This window comes from Camelus bactrianus, chromosome 3 (genome assembly GCF_048773025.1).
Source record: "Camelus bactrianus isolate YW-2024 breed Bactrian camel chromosome 3, ASM4877302v1, whole genome shotgun sequence".
NCBI lineage: Eukaryota > Metazoa > Chordata > Mammalia > Artiodactyla > Camelidae > Camelus > Camelus bactrianus.
In genome coordinates this window covers 134168128-134185215 of record NC_133541.1, presented here as the reverse complement: position 1 = coordinate 134185215, position 17088 = coordinate 134168128, and the positions used below count along the sequence as shown (strand labels likewise).

Below are 17088 nucleotides of genomic sequence, written 5' to 3'. Positions count from 1 at the left end.
GGAACTGCCGGCTCCTCCTGGGCTTGCTGCACTGCCCCGCGGCATCCAGGGGGCGCTGTACACACACACGAATCCAGTCTCTTGGTTCATATCTTTGCTTCAGATCCCTCAAGGACTGCCCATGCCCCAGGGCCACATCTGCCCCGCCAGCCTCGCCTGCTGGACTCCAGGACACCATCCTGGGTCTCAACCAACCTCTCCTCCTATGCCCGCCCCACTACTCTTCACTTTGTCCTTCAAATGTGGGCTCCTGTGGCTCTCCACCCAGCAGGGGTCTCCCTGTCCTCCACCTCGGGTAACTGCATCGTCCTGCACGGTGCGGTGCGTAGCAAACCCATGTGGAGTCAGGAAGAATACAGAACAACAGGTGCTCAGAGGGGCTGCCTTTCCCACTGCAGGGGCCCTTGAGAGCTTTCTCCCGGCTGGTTATTCACAGGCGCTGAAGCTGTAGAATCTCGATCTCACCAATTTAAAGGGCATCATCACTAATTACAAAAGCAATCATTTTTTCAGTAGCAAAAGGACAAAAGACTTTGTGCCCCGCACCTCCAACTTTCTTCCTCCGCCTTCAGAGGTGATTCTCACTCTCTGGGCAAGGGTAGAAAGCAACACACAGAATATTATTTTTCAATGTTTTCTTTCCCACTATGAAGATTGCTTTCCCAGAACCGATGAAGGCAAGGATGGTTTGGCTTCCCTGCACTGAGGATTCAGAGACTCAGGGGGGGAGGGGAGTGGGGAGATAATTCAGCATTATTGAACCAAACCGAGACATTAAAAGTTTCTATTCTAAACAGAAAGAAAGCAGGATGCTATACAAACGGGAAACCATAGTTGGAAATGCAATAACGAGTTACAAGACAATAAACATGAAGATGGAAAAAAGAAAAAGTACATCAAAATACAAAAAGGTGGTAATGGGAGACGGTAGCATGAAAAGATAGATTTTTTTCTCTTTCTTTCTGTTTTTTTTCTCATTATTCTTAGGATGTGTTGGAGCCTACGTGATTATCAGTCTAAAGGAAATAGATATAGTAATGAGTTGATATACTTGAAAAAATTGATAACCACAAATCGAAAGCATACAATAGAGTCGCAAAAAAAAAAAAAAAAAGAAACAAGCTCAAAATTGCTTAAAGACTTAAACATTAGACAAGACGCTATAAATCTCTCAGAAGAAAACATAGGCAAAATATTATTTGATATATATCTCACCAATGTTTTCCTAGGGCAATACACCCAAGCAACAGAAATAAAATACAAAATAAACAAATGGGACCTAATTACACTTATCAGCTTTTTCAAAGCAACAGAAACCATAAGCAAAACAAAAAGACAACCTATGGAGTGGGAGAAAATTTTTGCAAAAGATGAGACTGAACATGGCTTAAATTCTAGACTATATAAATAGTTAATACAACTTAATAAGAAAAAAAAATAAACAACCCAATCCAAAAATGGGCAGAACAACTAAACAAGCAATTCTCCAATGAAGATATACAAATGGCCAATAGGAATATGAAAAAAAGGTTCAATATTGCTAATTATCAGAGAAATGCAAATCAAAACTACAATAAGTTATCATCTCACACTAATCAGAATGGCCACCATTCAAACATCCACAAACCACAAATGCTGGAGAGGCTGTGGAGAAAAGGGAACCCTCCTACATTGTTGGTGGGAATGTAGTTTGGTGCAGCCACTGTGGAAAAGAGTATGGTGAGTCCTCAAAAGACTAAAAAAAGACTTATCATTTGATCCAGCAATCCCATTCCTGGGCATATATCCAGAGGGAGCCTTAATTCCAAAATATACCTGCACCCCAATGTTCACAGCAGCATTGCTTACAATGGCCAAGACATAGAAACAAACTAAACACCCACAGACAGATGATTGGATAAAGATGTAGAATTTAGATATAGAAGAATATTACTCAGTCATAACAAAGAAGGAAATAATGCCATTTACATCAACATGGATGGACCTGGAGATTATCACACTAAAGTGAAATAACTCAGAGAAAGACAAGTATCATATGATATCACTTGTATGTGGAATTTTTAAAAATGATACAAATGAACTTATTTACAAAACAAAAACACACTCACAGACTTAGAAAACTAACAGGAGTTTGGGATTAACAATTACAAACTACTATATGTAAAATAGACAAACAACAAAGATTCACTGCAGAACACAGGGGAAAATATTCAGTATCTTGCAACCTTTAATGGAAAAGAACCTGAAAAAGAATAGACTATGTATATGTACAACTGAATCACTATGCTGTATACCTGAAACTAACAAAACAGCTGTATATCTGAAACTAACAAAACATTGTAAATCAACCACATTTCAATTAAAGTAAAAGATAAGTTCTAAATACCTTTATTCAAAGAAAATCTTCAACTCTTACCTCTTACGGAAAGTAAAATGGGAAGCTTGAGCAGGACCAAATTATACTGAATGAGAGGTTACATACCTTCTCCAGCACGTGGCCCATGCTACACACACATCGTGTTTTCCTTCAGGTAAGAATGGCCCTTACTGCCCAGGGAGCGAGTCCTCCTTAGACAATGCCTGTGTGGAAGTGGCCTTCTTGTCACCGCTCCATCTCACCAGGAGGCCAGGATTTTCAGAGCGGAGGGAACACATATCTCATACACTTCAGATCTATTTCCTGAGAAAAACTATGGAAAGACCAAATTCACCTGCAGTGCGGGAAACATGAGCAGGACCCCTTAGCAGACCGACAAACCCGAAGCAAGATGGCCTGATGTTCACATCAGAACCAGAAGAACAACCGTCTGGCCCCAGTTAAACGATCACCATCTCCCCTGCAATGAACTGTTGGTACTCAGTGTCAGGGATGTTTCTGTTGAGACTTGAGAGATCAAAAAATTCAGACCAGGGAATCCGGACCTGGTGGATGTCCAGGCTCTGCCAATGGTAGAGGCGGCCCCAAGGGGGTATCACCAGCACCGATTCCTCCATTTTCAGCAGGGTCTTCAGGAGGAAGGCGATGTGGATACAGACGCTCCTATGGAGGCTGAAGCCCTCTGGAGGGTTGACGTCACACAGAAGGTACCTGGCAGGGAGCAAAGGAGAGCGGGTCTTCAGGGCCAAGCCTCTGCACAGGAATCCCGGCTTAGATAGAACAGATACAACGGGAATCCCTGCACAGCCCATGGCCTACAATCCAGACACATTCAGCAGCTTCTGGTTTGTATAGTGGAGGCACTGCCCACCCGTCTCCATGTGGCCAATTACTTCGAGTCCGGGAGCACATGCAGAAGACATCTTGGCATCTGTCTAACAACGCTAAGTACCTGACTAGTACCTGAGCACACGTTCTCCAGGGGCTCTCAAGCTTCTTGGCCTACAGACCCCTGTACACTCTTAATTACTGAGGACTCCAAAAGGCTGCTGTTTATGTGGGTTAAATCTATCAATAGTTCCTGTGTTAGAACTTAAATAAGAACTTTAAAAAATGCTTATGATTTCACTTAAAAATAATAACAACCTACTACATGTTACCATTAATACTCTTAAGCAAAAAATAAGTATATTTTTCAAAACAAAAATCATTAATGAGAAGAAGAGCAGTGATTTTAATTTCTGCAAAACTCTTTTGGACTGGTGAGTTCTGAATTCTATCTGCCTCTAAATTCCCTGTTTTGTGATATCACAGACCAGGTTTTCCCTGGAAATCCCCACAGGAAACTCGGGAGTGCAAGAGTGTGCAAAAGGCAGGTGACATACCGGCGTTTCTATGAAAATAGTCTTGCATCTCAGGGGCCTCAGACACACTTTGATAACTGCTGCCCTACCCTAGGCGAGACTCTCCTACACAAGAGCCAGGCAAGGGTCCTGGCTTCTTTAATGAGTTATCGCAGCCACACTCCTCCCTTCTCTGTGTTAATGTTCCCACAACCTCCATTACCGCAGATGAAGATGTAATCCTCAACTGGGGCCTCTAATCCCAGAAGACTGCCAACTTTGAGAGGGAAGGCCCATCTACCATCCCTACACCCCGCACAGTCTATTTTGAGTCAAGCCCTAGATAACTGCTAATCGGCAATGACCCTTGTCTTATTCCTGAGTTTTACCGAAGGAGCCAACATCTGGATGGAACTGAAATTTCCCTGCAGATAAACAAGGCTGATAAACCACCCCATTCAAACATCTGATTCTGGGGCTCTTCAAAACCCGGATAAGGCCCCGCTTCATAAAAGTCAGGTCCTCCGCCTGCCCTTCCCGGGGGTTCTGGGAGGCCGCGGCCAAGCAGGGATACCCGGACTCGCGGTCCCAGCCCCAGTGCCCGAGGGGGAGGAAAGCCCGAGGCTGTGCCCCAGCCCTGTCCTCCCCGCCCCAACCCGCTCCCTGGCACCACAGCGCCTCCCCGGCAGCCACACCAACCCGGATCCCACCCCGGTCCATGTCCACTGGCCCCGCCAACGGCGCGGCCGTACGTTTACCGTCTGTGGGACGCCACCCCAGACAGGATGTCGGCCGCCGACTGACCAGGCAAGAACTAGTCACCCAGGCGAGCAAGCCGCCAGCCCCAGCAGCAAGCACCGCCATGGTCCCGGGTAGCTGCACATTTCCGGAGCCCGCTGCCCGCCCCAGAAGCTCACACCGGCCCGCGCAGAGCGCGGCGCATGTAGCCATGGCAACGCCGCGGGGCCCTCCTCTAGCGCTTGCGTCTGTGTCCTCCCGAGGCTAGACGTGAGAGGGCAGAAATTGCGGAGCCAATGGGAGCCAGGGCTCGGCCAGGACGGGGGCTGGGGGGAGGCTTATGGGGCAGCTGGGCGGGGCCGGGGCGGGCGGTGCCGAGCAGACGTCCTCACCTGCAGCTGGCGCCGGCCGGATGCTGGGGCGGTGCTGCCACCAGTGGGCGGGGCTGCGGGGCGGTGGGGCAGCGGGGCGGGGGCACCCTCACCTGTCCGTGTGTGTGGCTCAGCCTGGGCTCCGCGGCCTCCCCTTGCACCGGACGTGGACCCAGGCTGCCGTTGGGCAAGATAGAGGACTGAGCCAAGGCACAAACGGCTGGCCAGGTAGGGCACCTGAAGTGCAGATCCTCCAGGCCCGCTGCCGGCCTTGAATTCTCGCTGCTGGGCAGTTTCCAAGGAGACGGGATCTGTCCTAAGAGGGGAGATAGGGCAGGGGTGCCAGATGCCGGGTTACGTGCGGTCTTACAGGCTAGCCACGGTGAGAGTGTTCAGAGAAGCCCCTGTGTTGGCGGGGCTAGGAATTTGGGGTATGGGGTGGGGATTGTGTGTGCCATGCTCTGTGGTCTCCCCAAGAACTCTCACCCCCAAGCAAGGGACCCTGCTCCCTCCACCATTCACTGCACCCCCTGCCTTCCCCAGCACCACTACCCCTGCCCCTGGAGTGTCCCATGACATCTCCCCACACCGGGCACCGTCCCTGTTACAGGTACTGAGGTCCTGGTGGTTCCAGCCCGAGGGTGGGGGCTGTATCTGACCAGTTAGGATGCCTGGAGCTTTGTATGAAACCTCAGAGCATAATGCAGACGTGCACAGAGGCCCCTCAAACAGGATTCCCTGCATGGCCCTCCCACCACGGACCCACAGCACAGCTGCCACACCAGGCCAAGCCTGCTGGAAGACCGCTGGTCCCTCTCATCCTGTTCCTGATCAAGAGTGCACCGGCCACACTGCTGGGTATTTAGGGGGCCTTAGAAGAGCAGCTGGTATTTTCATGGGCAAATATTTGCTCTTTTGGGAAGATTTCAGTGCAAAGGGATGTAGGATATGCTTTTTCTGTTGCCCTGAAACTGGTGACTAGGATGCAAACTTAAGTCAAAACAGGTTTTAGAGAGAGCTGCAAAATATCTAACCCAAAGATCACTGTTCCCCAGCAAAGGCAACACCACCTGGCCGGTGGGGTCCTGGTCCCTCATTCTGGAGGTTGGGGTTTGCACCCTCCAGCTGGGACAGAGCCCGAAACAGCTCTGAACACGCTCCAACAGGCTTTCCCAGCAAAAACGGCCTTTATTTTGAATCTGGGTGAAGGAACCAGCTGAGACATCTGAGTAAATCTTCCTGGGTGTAACCAGGCCTTTTATGCTGAATGAAAGAGCGGCTCTCCACATGCTAACTTCTTAGAACTGAATGTGTGTCAAAACCTTCATGCATGTAGCATGTTGGGAACAGCGTTTCATGGTGAGGGGAACTATATAACTTACATGTGTATGGGGAAGCCCTCACTCCAACCGGCTTTTCCTGCGCACACTGCCTTTATTTCGAAATTGGCTGTTACTGAGAAATCTTGGTAAGCTTTCCTAGGTGTAACCATGCCCAATATGCTGGACGAAAGAGCGGCTCTACACTTGTTCACATCTCAGAAATGAATGTGTGTTGAAGCCGTCATTCATGTAGCGTGTTGGGAACACAGTTTCGTGGTGAGAAGAACTATGTAAATTACATGTCTATGATGAAGCAATTGCTCGAAATGGGTATTCCAGTGCATACTGCCTTTATTTCGAAACTGGCTTCTCAGAAGACCTGTGGTCTCCACTGCAGGTCTGTCTCCAAGCTCTGGGCCAGCATGGTGACTCTGCTCCCCCTGTCTATTCTGGGAGGTCTAGGGGTCCTCCATGGCCCTTCCACCATTGTTTCTTTTGGAAACACCCCACAGATGAAATGGGCCTGAGAACAGGAGAGCTGGATGCCAGCAGCCACTGCCCAGTTTGTGGCTCCTGGGAGGGGCATCTCCTCTCTGTGGGCTCTGATCTCCCCTCCCCTCTCCCCTACCCCCACCCCTCTCCTCCTGCATTTCCCGATTGATCCCTGGATAATGGTCCATACCAGGAATGACCTGGGAGAGGTTTTATGAGTCTTTAAGGGAAAAAAAAAAGAAATCTTTAAACAAATTACTGAAAGTAACTTCCAGCTTTCCCGGGAAAGCCCTCTTTCCAATGTTTAAGGCTAGTTGACAGGGTGTCAAATTGCCTAACCACTCACATCTGAGCAACTGCTAACTCTTTCCAGTTCCCCGCAGCATCCACCTCTGGCAGCTTGGCCACAAGAAGGCAAGAAAGCTCTTTCTCCATGCCAGCTCCAGCTTGGCTTTGGAGGCAGTGGAGGCTGAGAGAAAGGGCCCCGCCCTGAAGTTTGGGGGGCCTCCAGCCACAGCCAGAGGAGCAGGAGTTTTCAGAGTGCCCCAGGAGGGAAACCAGGCAAGGCTGCCTGGCCCAAGTCTTCCCTGCCCAGAGAGCCCCATGAACTGCTTTGGGCCCCACTCCCCATTTGGGCCCCCTGCAAAAAGGTACCACGGGATCCACACCTGAGAAGGCAGAAGGATGGCCCTTTGGCCTGGGGTCCCAGCAGGTGTGTCCTGTGATACCTGTGGCCACATATCTTCCTTGTCTCTCCAGGTCAGTGAAGGGTCTGTGCTGGGCACCTTGGTGCTCAGGAACATGGGAACAACTCTAAACTCAGAAGGACAGAGAGACTCTGCCTGGAAGCAAGGATTCCAGGGAGACGCCTTGCCCAGAACTGGGGGACTGTGTGCTGAGTAGACCCCTGGAGGCAATGTGGGGCTGTGGGGTCCTCATCAGAGAAGGGAGAAGGTGTGCTTTCCGGGGGTGGAGCCCTGCTTTGTCCAGTCATGTCCTTGTGTAAGACTCATTTACAAACACCTTCCAGTCCACCTAGGGGTGGCCTCAGAGTTGGGGGTAGAGGAGGAGAGTGAATGGTGCAGACTTAGGGCCCCCTGACCCACCCAGGGAGGCAAGGGTCAGTGGGAACATCGTGGGAGTCTAGTGCAGGGGTGGAGGACGAGAACTAAGAACATGCCAAGTCATGCAATAAAGTGACCTGTGATCACGAGACACAGGTGGCTGTACACCAAAGGAGGGGATAGAAATTTAGACCCAAGCTCTGAGAAACTTGAGAGGGGCTGGAGGGTCCCAGGAGCCCTGAGGAACAGCTCTTCTAGGGGCACAGATATCCCAATAAACACATTTCTCATGGATGCTTTTTGGGGTGCAGAGTGAGTTACCAGGATCCTAAAACTAGTATGGAATCCCACCCCCTTGTTCATCACGATTCCTGGCAATAAATTGCTGTCATTTGTTCCTGGACATGCACAGGGGAGGTGACTGCTGTGGTGGTCACTGCAGGACTAGAATCTTCTGGTGTGGGCTCTGTGACCACAGAAACCCAGGGGGATTTCTTAACGGGAGCACCTGGAGTCCATGCCTGCAAGGACCACCCTCATGGGATGGCCAATGATCCCGTGGTACCCAGGTCACCAAGTGACGAATTTGTGAGGTTGCCTGGGGTAACCTGGGGACATGTAGGTTTCTGTGGTCAGCACGTGGGCCCAGCACTGCGGGATGGTCTGCACAAAGAGGGGCCTGCCCTCCTGATGATGGCTTCTAACACCTGCAGGGAAACTGCTCCCTGGGCGCCTGGAGGTCCATATTGAGAGCGTCCTGCCAGCCATGAGGGATCACCTTCCCCTGATGCAGAGGCAGACCTCTCCCCCTTGAGGCCCAGGGGACACCTGGCTCAGGTCCCAACTGTGTGCCCTGGACACACAGAGCCCCAGATCTCTGGCACAGACTGGGGTGTGGTTGTGTCGGGGCAGAAAAGGCCCAGGTAAGGGGCTCATTCAGGGACAGAGGCCACTCTGCAGGGATACTGGACCTGGCAGCAATACACTGCTTCAGAACTTACCTGGGCTGGGTTTCCAAGCTGTGGGATGGAAGGGCCTCTCCTTCCTGCGGTGCAGTGGGGGGAACTAGATCCATCGTCAATATCAGCCCTGAAAATGGAGGCTGCACTACATCCATTCCTGGAAAGAAAAATCAGGCCCCTCCAGTCCAGGTGACTCAGAAAGTCAGTCAGCAATGTTCGGGGTCCCCAGTTTAGGCTTTGAATTAGAGCTGAGCGGCTCAGGAGGCCAGATCCCTGTCCGTGGCTCCAGGAGTAGGCTTTCTGCTGGGGGACAGGATCCTCACAAACACCTGTGTCTTTGTGGGACTTTCCCCTCTGACCAGCTGGGAGGCAGGGTGCAGTTGTGGGAAATGGTGTTTCCATGAGCAGAGGGCCACCAAGTGGTGGGGGCACAGGAGACTGTGAGAATGAGTCCCGCAAATTTTCTGGAATCAAAAAACTGGCAAATGTGAAAAAGTGCATAATTTGTTTTATCGAACAGGCTGCTTATGTACGTTTGGAGGGCCAGGTTCAAAGACTCTGCATCCATCCAGGACAATAGCATCAAGAGAAGAACAGACAGAGCAGAAGGAGATCTGGGGTTTCCCCCAGGAATGAGGTGGAACAGGGATTTCTGCAGATTTGCAAGGCGTCCCCTACCACTGAGCATGGGGTTACAACCCCACGTGACCACCGTCGTGTTTGGCTTGGGCTCTGGATCTGGCCTGCTCATTTATTCTTCCAGCTGAGTTCCAGAAACTCAGAGGGTGGACTTTGAGGGGCTGCGTTTGGAACCTATTGAGGAGCTGGATGGTCCTTTATATTGAGTCCCTTCAGCCTAATCACCGTAGCTGAATCCCAACACCCCCCAGGCACCCAGGGTGGCTGTGGAGGGAGAGAAAGCCTGGCAGGCGACCTAGGGGTCCCACTGCTCTGTCCCTCCCTTGTCTTCATTCCCTTTCACCCCAGAAGGTGTGATTGTCTCGTGTCATGGTGGCCACCGTAGTGTCCCTCCCAGCAATCTCTCTTCTCCATCAGGTGGAGTTCCCAACCCCACTCAGCCTTCTCTCTGCATGGATGCTGAAGGACCAGGACCACCTGAATTTCTGAGCTTGAGCAGTAAGGTGGAAAAAAAGAAACCAATGGGAACAAAGAAACAAGTTATTGTGGCAAAACTGCCCACCACAGAGAAGCTGCCCTGAGTGGAAGGGAGGGTGTGGGCATGCCCATTTGTTTCCTGTCTCCCAGTGCTCTTAGCTTTCTTATTGCAGACCTGCATGGTTACAACAAAATGATCTGCAAAACTAAAAATATTTACTCTCTCGCTTTTACAGAAAAGGCTGGCCAGCCTCTGGGCCGGTACCAGGCAAGTGATTGGAGTCCCTTTCCAGTTTGGAAACATCTGGGCAGGCCCAGGTTTGCAAAAGTCTTTAAGAGTAGTTACGGAGTTTTGCTTCTAAAATTCTTTACGGCTGTATATACTTCTGAGATGCGGTTGTGCTGTGTAATTCTGAGCCGGGATTTTCTCAAACTGTTTCTCACTTCTTATACCAGACATTCCTAAATTCCAAGGGGAACTGTATATTAAGGAAGCCATGGAATTTAGGAAAAGGATACAGATCTCATTTCCTTTTAAGCATCAGTGTACCTCCATCATGGCAGTATTGGTTATGAGTTATTGATAGGGGAATTAAATAGTAACCAGATTAATAGAAAATAGGGGATTTTAGGTACACAGGTTCATCTTTTCAACATTTTTTGTAATATTTGCAGTTTAAGATGGCCATTCCTGAGAAACAGGTAGCCTCTTAGAATGAAATAGCATTTCCTCTGAACCATAATTAATTTTTATTTCGTAGACAGCAGGAAGGGTAATCACACATCACACATTTGGGGACGTCAAAGAGAAAATGTAACTTTCTGGGAGCGCACTCCCCCATCTCCCCCTGCTCTTTTCACTGTCCCATTCTCCCTGGAAGGCTCTTTCTTATCTTCTTCTCATGGCTCCAGTAACTCTTTCTTCCTCCTCATCCCTCAGCTGGTAAGGTTACTTTTCTACTTTGAACAAGCAAACAAGCCAACAGAAGAGAAGTTTCACAAGCAACTCCCAGCACATCCGCTCACCTAGTGTTGTCTGTGACCTCACTCTCGGTGCCCCACCTCTTATTACAGGTAACATCGAAAGCCAATTCCTCGAAAAGTCCCCAGGGCCCCATCCCTCCCATCTTCTCTGGGTTGTCACTCCCAAAACCATCCTCTCTTTCACTACCTCATCTATTTTGTTCTCCTGCTAGTTGGCTCCCATCAGTATATAAACGTCCATCTTCTTAAAAGAAACAAACAGCACTCCTTGACCCTAATTCACCCCCACCAATTGCCAACCTGTGTCTTTGCAGCAAATATTTAAGGAGTTGTTTAAACTCACTGTCTGCATCTTCTCTTGAGCCATCCCCTTTTACACCCACTCTGGCTCTTCCCCTGATCCCTCGCTCTATGGAAACTGCTCTGTCAAGGCCATCAGTGACCACACGTTGCTAAATATAGCGGTCAATTTTCAGTCCTCATCATGCGTAGACCCTCGGCAGCATTTGACCCAGCTCTTCCATCCCTCCTCCCCCGTGTTCCTGCTTCACTTAAACTCCAGCCCATCGCTCTGTCTGTTTTCTGCTTTTGGTCTACTGGCTGGTCCTTTGCCAATGTCTCCTCTTTTTCCCAAACATACACTGTGGGTGTGCCCCAGGGTTGGCTCCTGGGCCTCTCATCTCTCTCTCTGCTATTCCTTTGGTGGAAGCAACCCAGCCTTGGAAATTGGCATGCCATCAATTTCTCGATTTCTCCAAAACTCCCTGATTTGCCCTTTCCATCTGGACCTTTATCCCTGAGACTCACATTCTTTTTCTTTCATTAATCTTGCTTTCACATCCATACATATGTTCTACTATGTAATTACTTTTCCAAATTATGTATCAGTAAATATATATATCATGTAAAATGCTCAAATCTGTATTATTTCCACTAAGATGCTTATTCTACCTTAGAACCTTTCTGCATTTCTGTATTTATGTGAAAAAAGCGAATAGCATTTCTACAAGCCTCATAGTTAAACAGTGTGTTTGTTTGGGGCTATTATGTAACATGAAATAATGATACATTAACATAGTCCATTTTCATTTATTTTTATGTAACACCAAGATGAGGTTTTTGCACTGAACACTGGTTTTATTGAAATTTTACCTACGTTATGGACAGTCAGTTTATGTGAAAGCCCTCATTTCTCTCCTTTCTGATATATTTTCCATTTGGCTATATATAACATATAGCTTGGCATGAAACAAACTTCCCAAATCATTCACATAATACAATTAATACATTTAAATTATATTTTTTAAATGTTAAAAAGAAAAAGAAAACAGACTCCTCTACCTATTAGGCATTTCTGTGGCAATATGTAATACACACCTTAACCATGACATTGAAGAACTGAGCTGATACCAGCCACTTTCCACCTGCTCAGCCCCACCTTGTCCCATCCCTTGTGGATGGAGAGGACATCCCTCCCATTGTCCAGGTCCAGATGTTGGAACAATGTTCTTTCTGTCTTTCTCTTACACACACAGACAGCAAATCCAGCTTGTTAGAAAATTCTGGGTATTCTGTCTTCATTAACCACCTGCTCCCTGCTCCCCGCCCTCCTAAGAGCCACCTTCAGCCCTTCCTGGACACCAATAGCCTCCTGTTTCCATCTTTGCTTTCCTACAATCTCTCATCCACACAGAGTCATAGGGAGCCTGCAAAAGCATACATTGATGGGGTGGGTTTAGTTCAGTGGTAGGGCGCATGCTTAGCATGCAAGAGATCCTGGGTTCAAAAATGATTATAAATCAATAAAAAATGTTAAAAAAAAAAAAAAAAGAGATCCTGGGTTCAATCCCCAGCACCTTCATTAAAATAAATACATTACCTCCCACAAAAAAACACAAACACAAAAGCTTAAGTTGGACTATATCACCCCTCCCCTCAAAACTCACTAAACGGGTCATCATTTCATTAGGAGCCAAAGTCGTCACAAAGGCCTCAGGACCCGGCGTGCTCTGCCTCTCTGCCCACACTCTCCCCCTCACTCAGGGGGCCTCTAGCTCCGGCTCTTCCTTCTTTCTCCGGATCTATTCTGCTTCAAGTTCATTACTCCGTGAGATCTGCCAGGATTGCCTTATTCCCTCCTGCCTGCCTCCCACCCCACCGCCATCACCGGAGTTTGCTCATATCACTCTTTTTTTTTTAATTTTTCCAAGCTCTTACTACCCCCAACATGCTGCCTGTTTCCTCTACTAAAACTCTGAGCCCCCAGTGATGGGGAGTCATGTCTATTTTGTTGACTGATAAAGCCCGAGAATCTTGTGAATTGGTCTAGTTAGGAGATTCCCGTACGTAGTAGGAGCTTATACACATTTGCTGAATGACTGTAGATGCCCTGGTCCAATCCGATGGAGCACTTCTGTGTCCTGCTCAAAGAATAACTGTCCTTTCCACCTGAGAGGGGTTGACAACTTCCTTGGTGATCAAAGGCAACATCTTTTTGCTTTATGCTGTTAACCTTAGGCGGGGAGACTGGGGTATCTTCATATATATTTTTAAATTTGGTTCACTCTGCAGTTTGTCTTTGGTCTCTGTATAATTTTGAAAAACTCTTTATGAGTGATCATTCTTCCATCAGATTGAACAGGGTCCAGGGGGAAGGACCAAGCCTGTCCCATCGGCCATCCTATGTGTCATGTCCTGGGACCCAGTGGATGCTCAGCACGTAAGTGAACAGACTGGAGTGAGTGAAGAAATGGGAGCATCTCCTTATTGTGGTGGCTGCTCTCTGTCAGATGCCTTGAGATTTGAGGAAGGGTTTACAAGTGCGGAGAGGGGAGATCAGGTCCTCTGTGCTCTTCCTGAGTGCCCTGGCTTTACCCATTCCCCCAGCCCACTCTGGGCAGCCAAGTTGAGGAGCTGGGCCACCGGAGGTTGTGCTGATCAATAATCCACCTTCACCCCAAGTCCGGGGGGTAGGGACCCCTGGTTGTAGTCTCTGGAGTCAGGTCCTTGGAGGAATTCCTCACTGAACTATGTTTTGGACCTTTTATTTTTCTCTATAACCTCCAGCTGAAGAAGATTGTCTTAGACACATGGAAGCTGAGGACGCCTACTGTCCCCTCGGAACCCAGGTGGGGCTGGGAGTCTGCTGTTTGTATAGCCGGTGGGCTCGTGTTGCTTTGGGCATCCCTGTGTCTGAATTCCTGCAGTACACTCGGTGGTAAGGAAGGGGTGCCTGGCAGGGAGGGAAGTGGGTCGGGAGACTGCACAGCTGGGGAGATGTTAACCTGGGGTGTGCAGGAGCCTGCTGATGCATGGCATCTCGGTTCAGGGAACTCTTCACGCTCAGAGGGGTTCCCACTCCCGCAGGGGCCATTTGATCAGGGTGCTGGGCTGTCAGGGGACCGCAGGGGTCCCAGTGAGGATTACAGTGCCTTCAGGCAATGGGAAATGAGGGGTCCAGCGGCACTTGAATTAACTGTGCACCCAAACCCAGCCCCCACCTCTTTCAGCCTTTATCCTTATCTGCAAAACTGGAATTTTATTAACCATCCCGCGGGGTCGTTGATGGGCTAGGACAGACTAGACAGTCAAGAGCTGGAATTCTTCTGTCCCCTGATTGTTTTCCTTCTTTCTGACTATTTGCTCTCACAAGCTCAGTCTCTCTGTCTCTCTCTCTTTCACTTCTAACTTTCTCTCATGCTCTGGTTTCATTTGACTTCCAACCACCGCCCCTCGCCAATCCCCAGATGAGTGAACTTGATTTCTGTGTGTCAGTTCCAAATTCGCAGGAAAGATGCTCTGTCTCCCTCTGGATCTGTTGTCCAACCCATCAGTTGTGGCCAGATGAGGGAGTCCCTCTGGGACCAGTGGAGGGTCTCCGCCCAGCCCCCCAGCCACCACTTTGGGAGCACATATCTCTCCAAGGAGGAGGTACTGGCTGTGACCTTGTGTCAGTCAGTATGAATTTATGTCTCCTCTTGCCCCTCCTTCATCCTCCTAAACAAAGATGAAAATTAAACACTCCCGGGATTTGTGTCATGGAACACGCAGGGTGGGGGCTAAGGGGGCTGGAATCTCTGCTGCATTTAAGGGACTACAGTGAATCCCCAATGAGAGCCTGCAAAGGGAACACCACCACCCCCACCTGGCACTTATGGTGCTGAGTCTGCGTGATGTTGAGCTAGGCTTCTGACCACAGCTCAGGGGTCTGGTCTGACCAGTTAGCCTTTGAAACCAACCAGCTTTGGATTCCTCAATCCCTCCCTGAGGTTTTACCTGAACCACCAGCTTCTGCATCTCTGAAGACAGATGATGAGGACCCTTCACGTAAGCCGTTCGCACAGCCCTGTGCAGGCCTTTGTGCTGCAGGGTCTGCCCGGCGAGATAACTGAGGTTGGTATTTTACTGATGTTAGAAATAGTCTGGTTTCCCTATGTACTGTTTCACTGAACAAGCAACAGAAGCCACCTCTCGCTGATAAAAGCAAAAAGGGACTTAATGAGAAGATGCTGGGAGGGTGTATGGATTGGCCAGGACCGGAGCCAACCCAGGAGCTGTAGGAGGTGTTAGGGAGCCCCAGGCACCAGGCCGGGCTGGGTGCTACCGGGCCCCCTGCCACCCCAGAAGGGACCCCTCTCCACCCGACCCTCCACCTCACTCACTGCAGGTTCATATCCCGGCAGGGCCAGGTCACACTGAAGCCACCAGCACACACCTCAATGGGGGAGTTGACACCGTCTCAGCTGAGGGTGTGCCCGGTGTGGGGAGAGGCCCAGTTAGAAGAAGGCGGTTCCCCTACTGTTCCGAGTTAAGGTGCAAGTCAGTGCCCATCACTCAGGAGAGCCAGGCTGGACGGACCTCATTGCGGTGACAAGGCCGTCTGAGTTCACTTAATACTTTCTATGTTTGAAGGCCCTGGAGGGAGAAAAAGTGAAGTTTCTAGAACTTATTTTGTGTTTCCCATGTACCAGGTGCGGTAAGCAAGCCACTTCAGACAAGACCCAGAGCAACCACGTTAATAGGCCACGGAGCAAGTAGTGCAGTCAGGCTTCTGTGGACCCGAAACCCGTGTCCCCATCAGCTCAGTAGTTACCAGTGGAAACTGGGGGGATTTATGGGACTGTGTGCTCCTGTAGGGGCTGGGATGTGTGTGTTTAAATCCACATCTTCAGAAACTCTGCTAGAACAACAGCCACTTATTGCACGGAGGCAGAGGAGGGGAGGATTCCAGCCTTTGTTCCAGCTCGTGTGGAGCTCAGAAATTTCTCCTTCTGTCCTGAAAACAACACCAGAGCTGAGGGAGCTGCAATCCCACTGTACTTCTTAGATCCCAGGAAAATGAGGGGAAAATCTGCTCCCAACACAGAGAGGCAGCCAGGCAGGCTTGGCGAGTCACAGCTCCCAGGGCAGAACCCGCTTTTGTAACAACCCCCAGGGCAGGCAGATTTAACAGGTCCCTGAGGCCAGTGGAAATCTCAGCGTGGGGAAGTCCGAGTGTGACAACTCCAGGGGGCCAGTCAGAGGGGCCCCCTGCTCTTTTTCATGCATTTTACCTCCAGGACCGTGTCCTGTTCTCAGAATGAAGGCCTCAGAGGATAACTCCTCATGCTTCCTGCCTGGAAAGGAGAAAATAACTCTATTGAAATATACCCAAAACATTCTGTTTCATTTGGGGAAGTTGTTTTTTGTTTGTTTGTTTTTTTAATGAGAAATTATTTTACCAGAGCCTAACCAACCTGGGAGAAGGGAAATCCCTTCTGTCTCACCCAAATTGGGGTGGGGGGAAAGAGACACACTTGTGGAGGTCACAGCTCAGGGCATAGGCTCAATGAGAACTAATCACAGGACTACAGATGCCCTGCTCTGTCCTGCTCCCCCAACACCTTACCTCCATGTCAGTAGGGCCCCTGTGTAATAACAGGAATAAAACTAAAAGAAGTAAATGTCTCAGGAGTGTCAAGGGAAAACCCAAAGACAGCGGGGAGATGAAAACAAGGACACACAGGCTGTTTTAGCCTCTCACACCAATATCTGTAGCAAACTACACACAGCCCATCCCAGTAGATAAACAGAAAACCTCACAGAAGAAATTATTTATTTTGGTTCTCTTACCCAGTGCATTCCATGGTGCATCCTCGCCTAGAATTGAGTGGAAGCAAGTCCATCTCAGAAGGGACATAACTGAAGAGGGATGGCTTTCCAGACTCTGATGGGCAGAGAGAGCTGCAGCCTGGGTGAGAGCATGGTGAGGGGTGGGGTAGGGGGTGGGCTGCCTTCTTCCCCAAATAAGGAAACTTCCTGAGGCCAGCACAGGAGGGAG

At 49.4% G+C, this 17088-nt stretch overlaps 2 long non-coding RNA genes across 3 annotated transcripts; one reads left to right on the top strand and one right to left on the bottom strand.

The window, feature by feature from the left end:
• Nucleotides 1-2031: 2031 nt before the first annotated feature.
• On the bottom strand, nt 2032-4757 carry LOC141575439 (uncharacterized). Its single transcript, XR_012503023.1, has 2 exons — nt 4479-4757; nt 2032-3088 (listed from the first exon to the last, which is right to left on the bottom strand). It is a non-coding gene; the product is annotated as an uncharacterized LOC141575439 (long non-coding RNA).
• Nucleotides 4758-4920: 163 nt separating this feature from the next.
• Nucleotides 4921-17003, top strand: LOC141575437 (uncharacterized). Of its 2 annotated transcripts, none has more exons than XR_012503022.1 (5): nt 4921-5057; nt 10726-10859; nt 13402-13488; nt 13836-13986; nt 16885-17003. It is a non-coding gene; the product is annotated as an uncharacterized LOC141575437 (long non-coding RNA). The 2 variants fall into 2 exon arrangements; XR_012503020.1 differs by lacking the exon at nt 16885-17003 and adding an exon at nt 15038-15146.
• Nucleotides 17004-17088: the final 85 nt, after the last annotated feature.